Source organism: Elaeis guineensis, chromosome 15 (assembly GCF_000442705.2).
Source record: "Elaeis guineensis isolate ETL-2024a chromosome 15, EG11, whole genome shotgun sequence".
Taxonomy (NCBI): Eukaryota; Viridiplantae; Streptophyta; class Magnoliopsida; order Arecales; family Arecaceae; genus Elaeis; species Elaeis guineensis.
This window is the reverse complement of record NC_026007.2, coordinates 64,106,942-64,121,208: the sequence shown is the minus strand read 5'-3', so window position 1 is coordinate 64,121,208 and position 14,267 is coordinate 64,106,942. Positions and strand designations below refer to the sequence as shown.

The window sequence follows — 14,267 nt, the reverse complement described above, 5'->3', positions numbered from 1 at the left end:
TGCAGAGAGCGGTAGTTTAACTCCCTAGAGAGCAGTGAGGACATTGTTTATCTGTCAGATGAATCAAGCTGTGCGATCAGAGGCATCGGGACGATCAGCTGGAGGACATATGATGGTGTAGTGAGGAGATTGGGGGAGGTCCGATACATATCCGATTTTAGGCAAAATCTTATCTCATTGAGCAAACTAGATTGGAGAGGCTACAGGATGGTAGCTGGTGAAGAAATTTTGAAGGTGTTGCACGGCGATAGGGTTATTCTAGAGGAAAAAAAAAAGACAAGAAGACATTACTACCTGATAGGGAGTCTAACACGAGGTGGAGCTTCAAGAGCTGGGAGGAGCCCAGAGCGAGATGGAGTTTTAGGTGGAAGTGGATCGGACACGAGATGCGAGACTCGAGAGGATGAGAGGCGATATCGTAGGATGAGATTCCTATTGCCATAGGATGATAATCTGAGCAGATCTCAGGTCAGAAAAAGCACAGCATACAATGAAAATAGGATCGAGCGACTTGGCTCGACTCCTATGTTTGCCCATCCATGATCAGTAGGCGTTTGCCCTAAGGCATGGAGGCGAGGAGATCCAAAAGCTCTTAAAGTTAGGAGAAGGCCGAATGTCGAGTCAAGATGGAGATTGTTAGGATCTGATACCTCTAGATTTGATCCATAAGGAGCCTACAACGAGATCCACGATGACGAACGGAGTCCAACGAGCTTAAGATCAGTTCAAACGAAGTCCAGACGGCGAAGTTATGCGCAATAAAAGCTAGCACTACCCACGGAGTGGCGGAGGCCAATGGTGGGCCGACGGAGACCGACGGTGATGCGGCCAAGCTCGGCAGCGCTGCCCAGTGCATCCCAGCACGAACGAGTGCATGGGTGCCCAGGCCTACTATCCACAGACCAGTAGTCCACAAGCAGAGCTATGGATCGGGCGACCATTTCCCAATCGATTCGCACAGTCCATGGTGGACTGGCAGCATTTTGGAGGTGGTTTTTTGTGGTGTATTGGTGGTTTCGTGGATCGGGGTGACCTATTTGCGCTATCTAATGGTTGAGAGCTTAGCCGGTCACGATCGGATGGTGGTGAGCAATTCCAGGGGGATCAGGAGAGTTTGGCAGTGAGATGAGGTGCGATGAAACGTGATCTAATGGCCAGGATTCATCTAGAGGTGCAAGCGGACGATTGGAAGGCTTCTGGAGTTCTGATCGAATTGTAACTTTGATTAGGGCTCAGATTCACGTCTTTAAAAGACCCTATGGTGAATAGAGGCTTGGTATCCATGATAGCAGTGGTGTTCGGCGAAGCTGAGGAGCAGCAGCCGTGAGGAGTCCAGCAATAGCAGACCCAGATGCCGATAGAGAGCAAAAGCAGGAGGTTTCAGGCAGATTGTCAGACAGCATACAACGATCACTTCATAAATTCAGGAGGTCTTCCTAGAGAAAGAGCTTTTGTGAGGGAGAGCTTTTTGTGATAGAGAGATTGGGTGTACGAGTGTTGAGGGTGCGATCTCTTCTTGTAATTTTTTCTTTTTCATAGTGAAGCTTGCATGCTCCGTGGAGGTGAGTTTTTAGGCTGATCTACGTATCTAATTATGTTTCTGTTTTATTTCTTCTTTCTTCCTGCTGCGATGCATGGTATCGAAAAAATTTGTGGAGGTGGTGTCCTGACCAGACATCTCCAACAACATGTAGCCACTACTTCTATCTTTTAGTTCTCTCTCAATTCCAAGCAAGTAATTATAGTTCCAGTTCGAGGACCCCTATTTTGCCATTCTACCACGTATGCTTTACTTACTGGTATTTAATCATTGCTGGTTATTAAATAGAGAATGAAAGAATATAACCGCCTCAAGGAATATAGCTTCAATGTTTTGATTGTAAGGTACTTCAATAAGAGCAATTAAAATGAGCAGGTGTCTTGGTTTTATTATAGTGGTTCCATTTCTGAAACTTTGTGAGGCTTTAAGCAGCACAAATATTGCAGCATAGGGACAACTAACACGACCTTAACATTGCTAGAAATCATTTATTGTGGTAGTTTGTTGAGCTTGCAATATTTATAGTCCTTGAACTTCTTGGACTTAAATTTAGCAGGGCTCTCATGGCCAACAAGTTGGGGCAGAGGACCAACAACCATTTCAGCCGGTGGCGAGCTGAACACCGGCCACGACATGCGCACCTTCTCCTTGGTAACAGTTGTTCTATGCAACACACTTTTGTACTTCCCATTGCTTAGAATCTATATCAGATCACTCAAAAAAGTACAGATAATGTCAAGAAAAAAAGATAGAAGACTAATCAAATGCCAAAAAGGAACATTAGTTCCTTAGTTCCAAACAAGTTGAACTATATGCAGTAGAAATGTAAAATAGCCATTCAACCCATCATGCAAATAATTTTCTATAATTATACTGTATATATATGGAATCAAAACTGTATCATATGAATTACTATGAAGATATTATGTTAAGCTAAAATGAGGAAGTGTAGAGGAAATGCTACCTCAATCTGGTCACCAATGTGGACAATGATGGCATTCGGAATGTACTTGATGTCAAACCAATGGTTATCCCTAAACATCTGCAGGCCAGGGACTTCGTTGGGCACGAGCATGGTGATCCCAGACATGTCAGTATGGGCCACAACCCCCAAAGCCAAGTTCGGGCGAGGGCACGGTGGGTAGTAGTTAATCTTGAGACGTAGCTCCAGCGCCTCTCCGCCAAGTGCATCCTTCAGGACGTGCTCCTCCAACCCTAAACCCAGTAATAAACTTGCCAGCACTTCATCCAACGACTCCCAACAAGTATTTGGTGTATTCCTCGTTCGCCTCTCTGTTTTTATAGCAGGCAATACAAGGCATAAGAACAGAAGGTAAGGGAGAATTAAGGGTTCACGCCAATGTAGATAGAGTGAGTTGGGATCATATCCATAAAGATCTTAGGCTGATTATTTCAAAAATATAAAAGAAAAGAATAGTAGATTGTAAGAAACTAAGAAAGAAACATGAAAATTATAATAAAATTATTTGTTATTAATCAAATAAAGAAGCATACATAAAGAAAAAGAAATAAAACTGTGATACAAGACAACTGAACCAAGTTGATCTTCTCGCTGCGCCCGATGGTGATGTGCTTCCTTAAATCCTTGCATCTTTCTCCATGCAGACAGCAGCAGGATGGCTGGAAGGTTTAGTACAGGAACTCCAAAGAAGAAAAATAGACGAAGTATAAAAATATGAGAAAGAAAGGATAGCGGCACTAAGATTAGGACTTCTCCTAGATTTGTTGGAAGGCGTGCTAGGGTTAGTACCTCCCCTAGACTTATGGAGAAGAAAGAAGAGATTGGGGCAGCAGCTCGGAGAGAAACTTAGGGTTGGCTTGATGGGAAGAGAGAAAGAAAAGAGCTTTAATGGAGGAGCAAAGGAGGAGATGATCTCCACAAGGGGGCTGATGTCTTGAGAAAGGAGGGCTAGGGGTGCTATATATAGAGTAGGGAGATTAAGATTTCATGAAAAGAGAGGTGGGAGCGTGAATAAGGATCCTTAGATCTTCATATTAATTTTTTTTTCATTGATCTTTAAGTCGTGTTCACACTAGAATGGAAGCTGGTTGTCTGGTTCACTCAAATCTGATCCAATTTAAGTCTAATTTGAGTCATATGAATCCAAACTTTCAATTACCTGCAAAATAGACTAAAGAGTATCAAATTTTAATAAAATAATATCAATTATTACAATATTTAGTATCTCTAGTGACTTAAATTAAGTATTCATCAATGCACTCCTGATGGTCTTTGGTGATCTTTTGGTGAGAGAGCTCTAACCAACGATCTAAGGTTAGTCCTGCTTTAGATCAACTTGATCTTTTATTATTTTATTTTATTTTATTTTTTTATTTTAAAAATTATTTTTCAAAATCTTCATCTGAGATCAGCAGTACTCTGGGCTCAATCAGGAGTTGGTCCATCGATTAGGAGTTGTCTTAGAGTCGGGAGGTGTCCTCTTCTTCAGAGCAGAGTCTAAGGAGCCTAAGATTGAAGAGAAGAGGTCTTTGGCACTTGACGCACATTTCCAGTTTATCCTCGACCTTGAGGACCTGAAACTGATCTGACCCAATTCTAGATCCCAGCCAAGTATCAACTAGAGGCTTTAGGCCCGAGCGATAGGGTAGGATCTATAATTCGCCGCAAGATTGGCTTGGTCTATACGAGGAGGCTCTCAGGGTCATCTTGAGGCTACCTCTTCACCCCTTCTTTGTTCATCTCTTTCATTCCCTTGAAATTGCTCCAAGCTTGGTTGTGCCGAACCCATAGTGGTTCATTGTGGCTTCATCATCCACTACTTTTTGTTCAACATCCGACCTACCATTCTATTCTTCCAGACCTTTTTTATTTTTAAAAAGCACTTGATGGAGTAGAATTGGTGGTACCTGTCACCTCGAAGAGGGCACCATTTGATTTAAGATATCCCTTCTTCCATCTACGGATGGAAAGAGAGATTTTTCTTTATATCTTCTTTCGAGGATGATTGGAATTTATCTCATGGGGCGAACCTCGAAAGTCGATGATCCAAGCCCCTTCATGGATGACACCGAGTGCCGGGACATGAATACTCTACTTGGACATAAGATTCTTCCTCTGATGGAGTTGCTGTTCGAGTTGATCCTATACAACATCTACCTCAACCAAGTTGACCCACGAGCTGAATGTCCTTTTTCTTAGTTTTATCTGATCTCTCCTTTTTGGCTTTTGCTATTATCATCTATTCTAACATGTTTGCCTCGATCTTTTGCAGGGATGAGGATCAAGGATTTGAAATGGTTGCATAGAGCCGTGTAGAAGAAGAGAAGGACCTCGACCAACGTTGAGAAGTCATCCAAGCACCCCTATGCTAAAACTTCTACTATTTGGGTTGTTCTGAGTCCAACTAGAGCCCCATATTGGAGGCATGTTAGGGCCCCATCCATTGATCCCGAGGTGTATAGTGGTCAGCTTGATGAAGGTCCTCCATCTTGAGGTGGCAATCCCGCCACAACATGATGCTTCGTTGGCCTGTCGAGATGAGGGGGCCTCCTAGCAAACTCTTGGTGCTTCCAGTTCACACCAACCTCAGCCCCTGTGGAGGTTGAGCAGGTGTTGTGCATCAGCATAGTTCGACCCTTGTGAGATTCTATGCTGGGGAGCTAGTAAGTAGCTTGAGATCTCATTCGTGAGATCCTCCTCCAAACCGATGCAAAGAAGTTGGAGGAGTTGGGCTTCAATTTTCACCAAACTAATACCTATGACTCCATCTAGGTAAGTGATACTAACCTTCTTGAGTTTTTATTTTAATCATTTGGATTAGGTCGGCTGACTTTTATTCCTTTTCCTATTTCTTTCAGCTCTCCCACCACTTGGAGCACTTCCTGAATACTACCAAGGCAGTGATTCGTAGATGGCCAAGGTCCTAAAGAAGGTGGACACAGCCGAAGAGAGGGTCCTCAAGGTGAAGAGGGCCGAGAAGAACGAAGGTCGGCACCTGAAGGAGGCATTGAAGTAGTCGGAGGAGAAACTCATGGCTATCAAAGCAAAATTAGCCATGGCTGAGACCGAGGCGGCCAAGTCAGGTCGAAAGGTTGTCATGGACTTTCGAGGTTCGGAGGAGTTTGTGGATGAGGAGGCTGAGTTCATCACAAAATCCTACATGATCTGCATTCTAGAGTCCCGAGCTTAGGTCATGGGATGCTATGCCGACCTGGACCTCAGCTTCCTATTCGACAATGATGATGACGACCCATTCAACTTCTCTCCTATCCGACCTTCGAAATGTACAAAATCTTTGGGGTTGCCTAAGAGGGAACCACTGCTACTAAGAAGGTGGTAGGTGATCAGATCAATGAAACTGCTGGCCAAGCCAAAGAAGGTGCCTATCCGACTGAAGCATGAGCCTTCTCCTTTTTCTTTTCTTTCTTTTTTTGTAATTTCAGTTTGATTTTTTTGAACCTATTTTGTAGTCGACGCATCCGACCTATCCTATAAATATTTTAGATGTTTGAATGAAGAAGTACCTTTCCTCAAAAAGTCATATTAGTTGCTAAAAATCTTTTTTATTCTGTTGTCAATGTATACTTTTACCGAGCCGAGCTTCTTAGAGCATTTGACCTTACTAAAAGATGCGGAATCAAATTATTAGTCAGAACTTTCATCCCTTCAATAAACATCATATTATATTGGCAGCTTGTTTATCACATATTTTCGAAATCTCGTGTCTCGGCTCTTCTGTGCTCGACGAAGATTCGTTGCTTGGGTAGTTATTTTTCTAGTCAATCCAACTTTCCTAAATGTCATTTCTTTGAGTTTTGAGCTCGGCTTATTAGTATAGGATTTGCCTGTGGGGTCATTTCTTGTTTCTTGGTAGTGCAAGATTTTATGGCCAGCTCGAGTCGCGCTTCCCGATCTGACCTACCTGAAGTGACTTTTATCACAAGGATTCTAGTTCGGCCGGCATCAATACAAGGTGCTACAAGTCTGAGGGTCTTCTTATGGGGTTATCCCATACTTCTCGATCGATCAAAGTTTCGAGCTTGATTAATTTTAGTGGGATGAGTCATGCTTTTAAGGCTCCTCTTATGGGGTTACCTCTCGCTCTCGATCGATCGAGATTTTAGACAAGACGAGCCATGCTATCAAGGATTCTCTTACAGAATTACCTCTCGCTTCTCGATTGATCGAGATTTTGGGCTTAGCTTATTTGACATGACTAGCCATACTACCAAGGATCCTCTTATGGGGTTATCTCTCGCTTCTCGATCAATTGAGATTTTGGACCGGATGAGTGAGACTATCGAGGATCCTTTTATGGGGCTACCCCTCGCTTCTTAATCGATCGAGATTTTGAGTTCGACTGATTTTGATGGAATGAGTCATACTTTCGAGGGTCCTCTTTTGAGGTTATCCTTTACTTCTTGATCGATTGAGGTTTTGGATAGGATGAATTATGTTATCGAGGATCTTCTTATGGGATTACCTCTCGCTTTACGATCAATCGAGATTCTAGACAGGATGAGTAATACTGTCGAGGGTCCTCTTATGGGGTTACCCCTCGCTTTTCAATTGGCTGAGATTTTGGACTTGGCTTATTTGATATGATGCTATCGAGCATCCTCTTATGGGGTTATCTCTTGTTTCTTAGTCGGCTAAGATTTTGAGCTCCAAGGATCAGATTATTGTGAGACCTATGAAACTTAAATGCAAAGGTTTTTATTTCAAAATATATTATTTAAATATGACATTTACATCATTGATAGGATATTCACAAATTCTTAGAGTTATATTCGAGGAATCGGGCTCTTATCTAAACATCTTAGCCAATATGCTCTACGCAGACAACCTCTTCGACTTGATATGCTCCTTCTTAATTTTAAGATAGCTTTTCTTGCTTGGTTGGTTGAAAAACCTCAGCTCATCGTAGAACTAAGTCACAAATTTGAAATTTCTTTTCTTTGACCTGAGAATTGTAATACCGAACCACCTTGCATTGGTATGCCACCATTTGAATCCGAGTCCGTTTCTGAATTTGTTCGAGCAGGTCCAGATTTGCTCGAATATCTTCTAAGTTGTACTACTCATCAAAACTTTCCACTCAAGATGATAGGATGCCAATCTCAAGGAGAATCACATCTTCAGATCCAAAAGCTAGGTTGAAGGATGTTTCTTTGATGGAAATCAGTTGGATAGTTCGGTATGCCCCTAGTATACTATAATGCTTATCTACTTACTTTCAAGTCTTGTAGGAGGGTTTGATTGGTCACCTTGACCTCTCCATTCATTTGTGGATGACCTGTTGAGTTGAGATGGTGAGCAATATTCCATTCTTTGCAGAAGTCACTGAACTGAGTATTATTAAATTATCAACCATTATTAATGATGATGATTTGAGATAGATCGAATTAGTAAATAATAGCTTTCTAGATGAAGTCTTGCACCTAAGCTTTCATGATGCGAGTCAGCGGCTCGATCTCAATCCACTTAGTGAAGTAATTGATGGCGATGAGTAAAAACTTATACTGACTCGAGGCTTGCCGAAAGAGCCCAAGGATATCCATCCCCCATTATGTGAAGGGCTAGGGTGCTCTAATTAGCGTTAGTGGAGTAGTAGGTTGATGTTGAATGTGGGCAATCCTCTGGCATCAATCACACTTCTGTATGAGATCAGTCACATCTTGCTATAGTGTCGGTCAATAATAGCTCTAATGTTGTATCTTGTATGCTAGTGATCTGTTCCCTAGATGATTCCCATATATCCCTACGTGTACCTCACAAAGGGAATAGTCTACCTCGGTAGGTCATAAATACTTCGGTTATGACAGCGAGAATGATCTTTTGCATTGCCCATCCTCCAAGAATACATAATGAGATGCCTGATGTCTTAGTTTTCAAGTTTTTTTGAGATCGATTGGTAGTACACTATTATAAAGATATCTAATCATCGGATCCATCTAGCTCAATTTTTCTTCCACCTACCTGACCAATCGAAGAATAAACCTTTGGAGAGGCTGGCTAGACCCAAGGTCACAAGTTTTTATAATAGGTCTACTCAAGCATCTTCCAATATGGGGACTTACTCAACGTCAAGACCAGAAAGGAGGAAGCCGTGTCTTTAAACTTTTGTAGTATTTCACGATGTTGGGTTCTCAAGCTTCAAACTCTCCTCATATCTAGCCAATAATGAGCTGAGAGTCACTACTGACCTTTAACTACTTCATGCTTGGCTCCTTGGCAATCTGCAAATAAGTTGTGAGTCTTTGTACTCAGCCTCATTGTTAAGGTCAGGATGCTAAATTATAGGGTGTATTTAGCTACTACCCCTTTTGAACTGGTAAGGACTAGCCTGGCCCCTGACATAATGGAATTTGATGAGCCATCTATATGCAATACCCATGATTCTGAGATCTCTTCCTTCCTCAACTTGAAATCCTATTGGTCTTCTTTCGAGATGGTGTACTACAAGATAGAATCAGCAAGCACCTGCACCCTAATGGAGGGTCGAGGTTGGTACCTTATATCGAACTCTAAAAGCACTATAGGCTACTTTGCAATTTGACCTGAGGCATCAAGTCAATGCAGAATTGTCTTCACTAAATGGTCAGTTAGAAATACCACAGTGTGGGCTTGAAAGTATGGGCATAACTTCTTAGTGGATATGACAAGAGCTTAGATCACTTTTACAAGCCTTGAATACCTTGTCTCGGTGTTACGGGGGAACTTACTAATATAGTACACTGGCTTTTGGATCCTTCCTTATGCACCAAAACTGAGGTAAGGATTGTAGGGGAGATAGCCAGGTATAAGTAGAGTCCCTCATTTAGTTTGGGCTTGTTGAGAAGAGGTGACAGGCTGAGGTAATCCTTTAGCTTATTGAAAGCCACTTGGCACTCATTGGTCCATCAAAAGTCTTTTGCCTGCTTTAAAATTTTGAAGAAAGGGAGATACTGCTCTACTGATCTGTAGACAAATTGATTCAGTATGGCTATCTTCTCCACAAGCCATTGGACTTTCTTTATAGACTTTGGTGGACTCATTTTCCAGATAGCTCGGATTTTCTTGAAGTTTGCTTTGATCTCCTATTGGATAACCATGAAGTCGAGCAATTTTTTCGACGTCACTTCAAGTGTGCATTTGGTTGGGTTCAACTTCATCCTATACTTATAGAGAGTGGCGAAGGCTTTTCTGAGATCATCGACATGATGACTCATACTTTGGCTCTTCACTAGCATATCATCCACATACACTTCTATTTTTCTTTCAATCTAATCTTTAAATATCTGATTCACCAACCTCTGGGAGGTCATCCTATATTTTTTAAACCAAAAGGTATGATCCTGCAACAAAAAAGACCTCAGTCAGTTATAAAAGTAGTTTTCTCCTTATCCTCAGGTGCCATCTAGATCTGATTGTAATCAGAGAAAGTATTCATGAAAGTAAGAAGCTTATGAAGATGTAGGATCTACCAACTGATCAATCTGAGGTAATAGATAGCTATACTTTAGGCACATCTTGTTCAGATTGATAAAATCGATGTCGACTCACCACTTTCCATCAAGCTCATAGGCTTCCTCGACATTGGCATACTTCTCTATCCGAGCTAGCATTTTAGCAAAATTCTTTGTATACCTCTTCTCCAAAGGAAAAAGGAATTGGTACTTCAGAAGTCCCCCTTTCAGGGCCAATGTGGTAATCGATTGATTCAGATCACACACTTTTAGTGTAGTTGCATTAGAGCAGCTCATATAGTCCCTAAGGGACTTTTCTTCCTTCTGTTTGATGTTCACTAAAGAATCGAATCCGCAGCATTGTCATCGACTACTGATGAATGGGCTACAAATGATCGATTTAGTTGCTCAAAAGAGTGGATCAAATTTAATTGCAGGCTTGAGTATCAATATCGAGCTACTTTTCATAGATTGGAGGAGAAAGGATTCCATCGGTTGCCCTAAGTAAGAGCATAAGGGCCTTAGAGTTCTCCAAGTGGTTCATTGGGTTGGTTGCCCCATTATATACTTCTAACTATGACATTTTGAAGTTGCTAGGGATCGATTCATCCATAATTTTTCTATTGAAGAGTGGGTCGACATTGAAGCCGACCTTCCCATCTTGTGCCGAGGCCCAACCCTGTAGTGCTTCAATTTGTCAGTGCATCTCCTAAAGCTTGTGATCTATGTCGATATCTCGAGCAGTATAATGGTTGGAGTGTTGGGGTGGTGATCTCCTCAGGGTGAAATCCTTTCTAGATTAAGGGATGAAGGAATATCTTTGATGCCCCCATCTCAAGCTCCCTGGTTGGTTATGCTGAATCTACTATGGTTGGTTCAGACTTCGGGGCAGTGATTGAGATTGTTGTTGCTGTCAAGGTGCTTGTTGTGGAGTTGATTGAGAGGTCGCCACCACCTACCGAATTGCTTGGATGATCACAGTTAGTCTGTACCTACAACACAAGTAGGTTGAATTACTCGGGGGCTGTCCTTGAGTCTGTTAAGGAAGTGGAGGTTGGTTCTCAGGTTGAGACAGTGCCACATCCTATGATGGTGGCTTGGTCGATGAGGGTTGCACCTTGACTGAACGAGATGCTATCCTATTTGACTGTCATGAGATATTTAATTCTACTCTTTGAGATCTTATGGCTATGAACTCTTCTTACTTTTTCTAGCTTCAATCTTTTGCTGTTGGCATCCGCTAGAACAAACAGATTTGGCAAGATTGGAGCTTGATTTCCCAAAGAATAGAAGAAGACCTACAAAGCAAGTCCCTGATTGGAGTTATTTTCAATGAGGACCTTCCGATACTTAAGTCAATCATCAAAGAACAGTGAAAAGAAGAGAGAGTTCAGCCTAAGAGCTTAATTGAAAGTCCTTTATGTCCCCCAATTTATAGGGAGGCTACTGGCCATTTTTGAAAATCAAGGTAGGAGTAGTAGAGAAAATTATACTGCTTCTGCCCTATCTGGCCGAGGTAAGTTGTTATCTATTCATTTTGAAGTATACCTGAAATGTGGAGTAGATAAGATAACTACTTGGCACGTAACTGTCCTTATGAATCTCATCTTTTTATCTTGGCTCGGCATGGCCTGAGTCGACCAGTCATCATTGAATCGAGGTTTAAATAACACCGGATATAGTCGAAGTGAACTGTCATCCTATATCAATAGTTATTATTGATCATGAATAATATTATTATATTAACCATTATATTGTCATTGGTCTCTTTAATATATGAAATTATTGGTTAGATAAGATCCAACAGTTTTGTCACCCATCCAACGCGCTTCTGTATTCTTCCTCATCCATATTTGCTAATATTTCTTTATAATTAGATACTAATCCATCATTGGACTTGTGGATCTTATCCAACCAATAAAAACTCCTTCGGCATACAATCATCAATAACCATATGTTCATCTTTCCTAACCAGCCCCACCCTATAAAAAAAAGTGCATACATAATATAATAATAGATGGATAGGAAAAATGTGAACACATCCGACACGCATATATACATAAATATTTATAATAACAGATAAAAAGATAATGATTGTGATATATATATATATATTATATAGCATTATAATAGCAACTGATTATAATATGCAGGAGAAGTCGAACCTATAGGAAGGTGGGTTCTTAGGCTAGATGCTGTGGTTGATGCGAGACTGTGGCCATAGATTATGAAAGAAGAAGTCCACCCAAGCCTCCTTTCCTTTCAAATCCTTCTGCAGCTTGGTTCCATAGCCTTCGAAGATTTTCGACTTTGGCTTCACGGCATATGCCTCCTTCTCTTCCTGGGGAAGCTCAAAAAACTCCTTTCCCATGCATTGCAGCTCCTTGATCACCTCAACAGGGATCCCATTGTTTACTATTTGAAAAATTCTCCATTCTTGGTTGGCCTTCACCACAGCCTGAACCATGCGGTCACGGTCGTGGTTTGCAAGATCCACGATCGGAATCTCCGAGATCGGACCGTAGAATGTGATAGTGCTGGGTCTCTCATGCTCCGATCTTATAAACTCCAAAGGTATGATGCCCAGGGTCTTGCTCTGAGATGCGATAGCTTGAACCCTCTCAGTCTCCATTTGGTGTTTGTTGGAGAGAAGAGCAACTGATGAATGGAGGAGGGTGGGTATATATCCTTGTGGCGTGGTCTCGTGGGTTTGAGTAGATGAGGTGGTGGTATAAAACAGAGAGAGGAATGGTTCGTTTTGGATCACTTTATTGTGGGGCACCAGCTGATGTATGATGGTTCAACCAACCCAGAGCAATCGTCAATCACTAAATATAATAAAAAATAAAAAAATTATAAAAATATCCCCTCAATATTAGTCCACTTTCATTTGCATCCTCTATATTTTAAAAATATCAAATTGATCCTTCTGATTATTAATATGTTCCAATATAATTCAGCCATCTATCTTCATTAATGAAATGATATCATGTGACAATCATATAATATCATTATTTTATAAAATAATAAAAATATTTTTATCTCCATCTCTCTCTTCTCTCTTCTTCCTCTCCAATTGATCTTCTCCTCGTCCATCGCTAGCATCCTTCTTTCTCCCTCCTCCTTCTCCCTCTTCCTTTTTCTCCTCATCTATTTCTCCTCCTCCATGCCAGCTCTCTCCACCTCCATTCATTCCTCACTGGCAACCCCTCTTCTCCCTCTTCGCCTTCCTCCTCATGCGCTTCTTCTTGTCCTCATCCTCCTCCAAGCATGCCTGTGAGCCCATTCCCTCCATGATTTGGCTCCCTCCACCTCCAACTATTCTTTATCAGTGACCCATCTGTCCTCCTCTCATTCTTTCTCATCTATTTCTTCTTCTCATCCTCCAAATTTCCCATGAGTCATCCCCTCTCCCCTCCTCTTCCTCCTTACCTACTTTTTCTCCTCATCCTCTTCCTCCTCACCTACTTTTCCTCCTCATCCTCTTCCTCCTCAAAGCTTGCCTATGAGCTAGCCTTACCATTCTACGGTGGTTTCTTCCACCTCCGGCCCTTCTCACTGATAATCCATCATTCCTTCTCACCTTCCTCCTCATCTTCTTCTCCTCTTTTTTCTCAACTTCCTTCAAGACCATTAATAAGCCCTCCCTCTCCATGGTGCCCTTTCCATCTCCACTCATTCATTGCCAATGCTCTCTTCTCCCTCCTTCCTTTCCTTCTTACCTTCTTCTCCTCCAATACTATCCATGAGGCCTTCAATGTCGTCCTCTCTCTTCATGTCGACCTCCACAATACCATCCTTCTTCTCTATGGTGGCTCCCTTTATCTCCATCTCTTTCTCATCAATGATCCCTTTCAGATGAACGAGGGGTATTTCTGCCTATAAAGAGGGAAAGCTAATACTATTTATTGGTCAATAAATGACTGGACTATATTGAAATATAGCGATAACTAGAGGGATCAGTTTGATACTTTTTAACATATAAAAGATGTAAATAAAATTGAATAAAAAAAGAGAAGATATTCTTATAATTTTATTAAAAATAAAATAAAATAAAATAATATTGATAAATAACTTGAGCTTCAAAGACGGATGGGAGCCATCAAGAATGCCAAGATATCTATTTTTTTCTCTAATTGTTATATGCTGGTCTAGGTTAGCTTACGATGCACCTTAGGTCCAATAAACCTAAGCCTAATTCTGTAGGATTCTCTGTTTAGAGTTTTAGAAGGGTAAAAAGTTATGTGGCCACCTTGGAAAAGATAGGCAGAATTTTTTTTGTGGGGAGAGAGAAAGA

The 14,267-nt window shown here is 41.4% G+C and overlaps 1 pseudogene; it reads right to left on the bottom strand.

Moving 5' to 3' along the window:
• Window positions 1-2,028: 2,028 nt before the first annotated feature.
• LOC105058231 (flavonol synthase 1-like) lies at window positions 2,029-12,602 on the bottom strand (annotated as a pseudogene).
• Window positions 12,603-14,267: the final 1,665 nt, after the last annotated feature.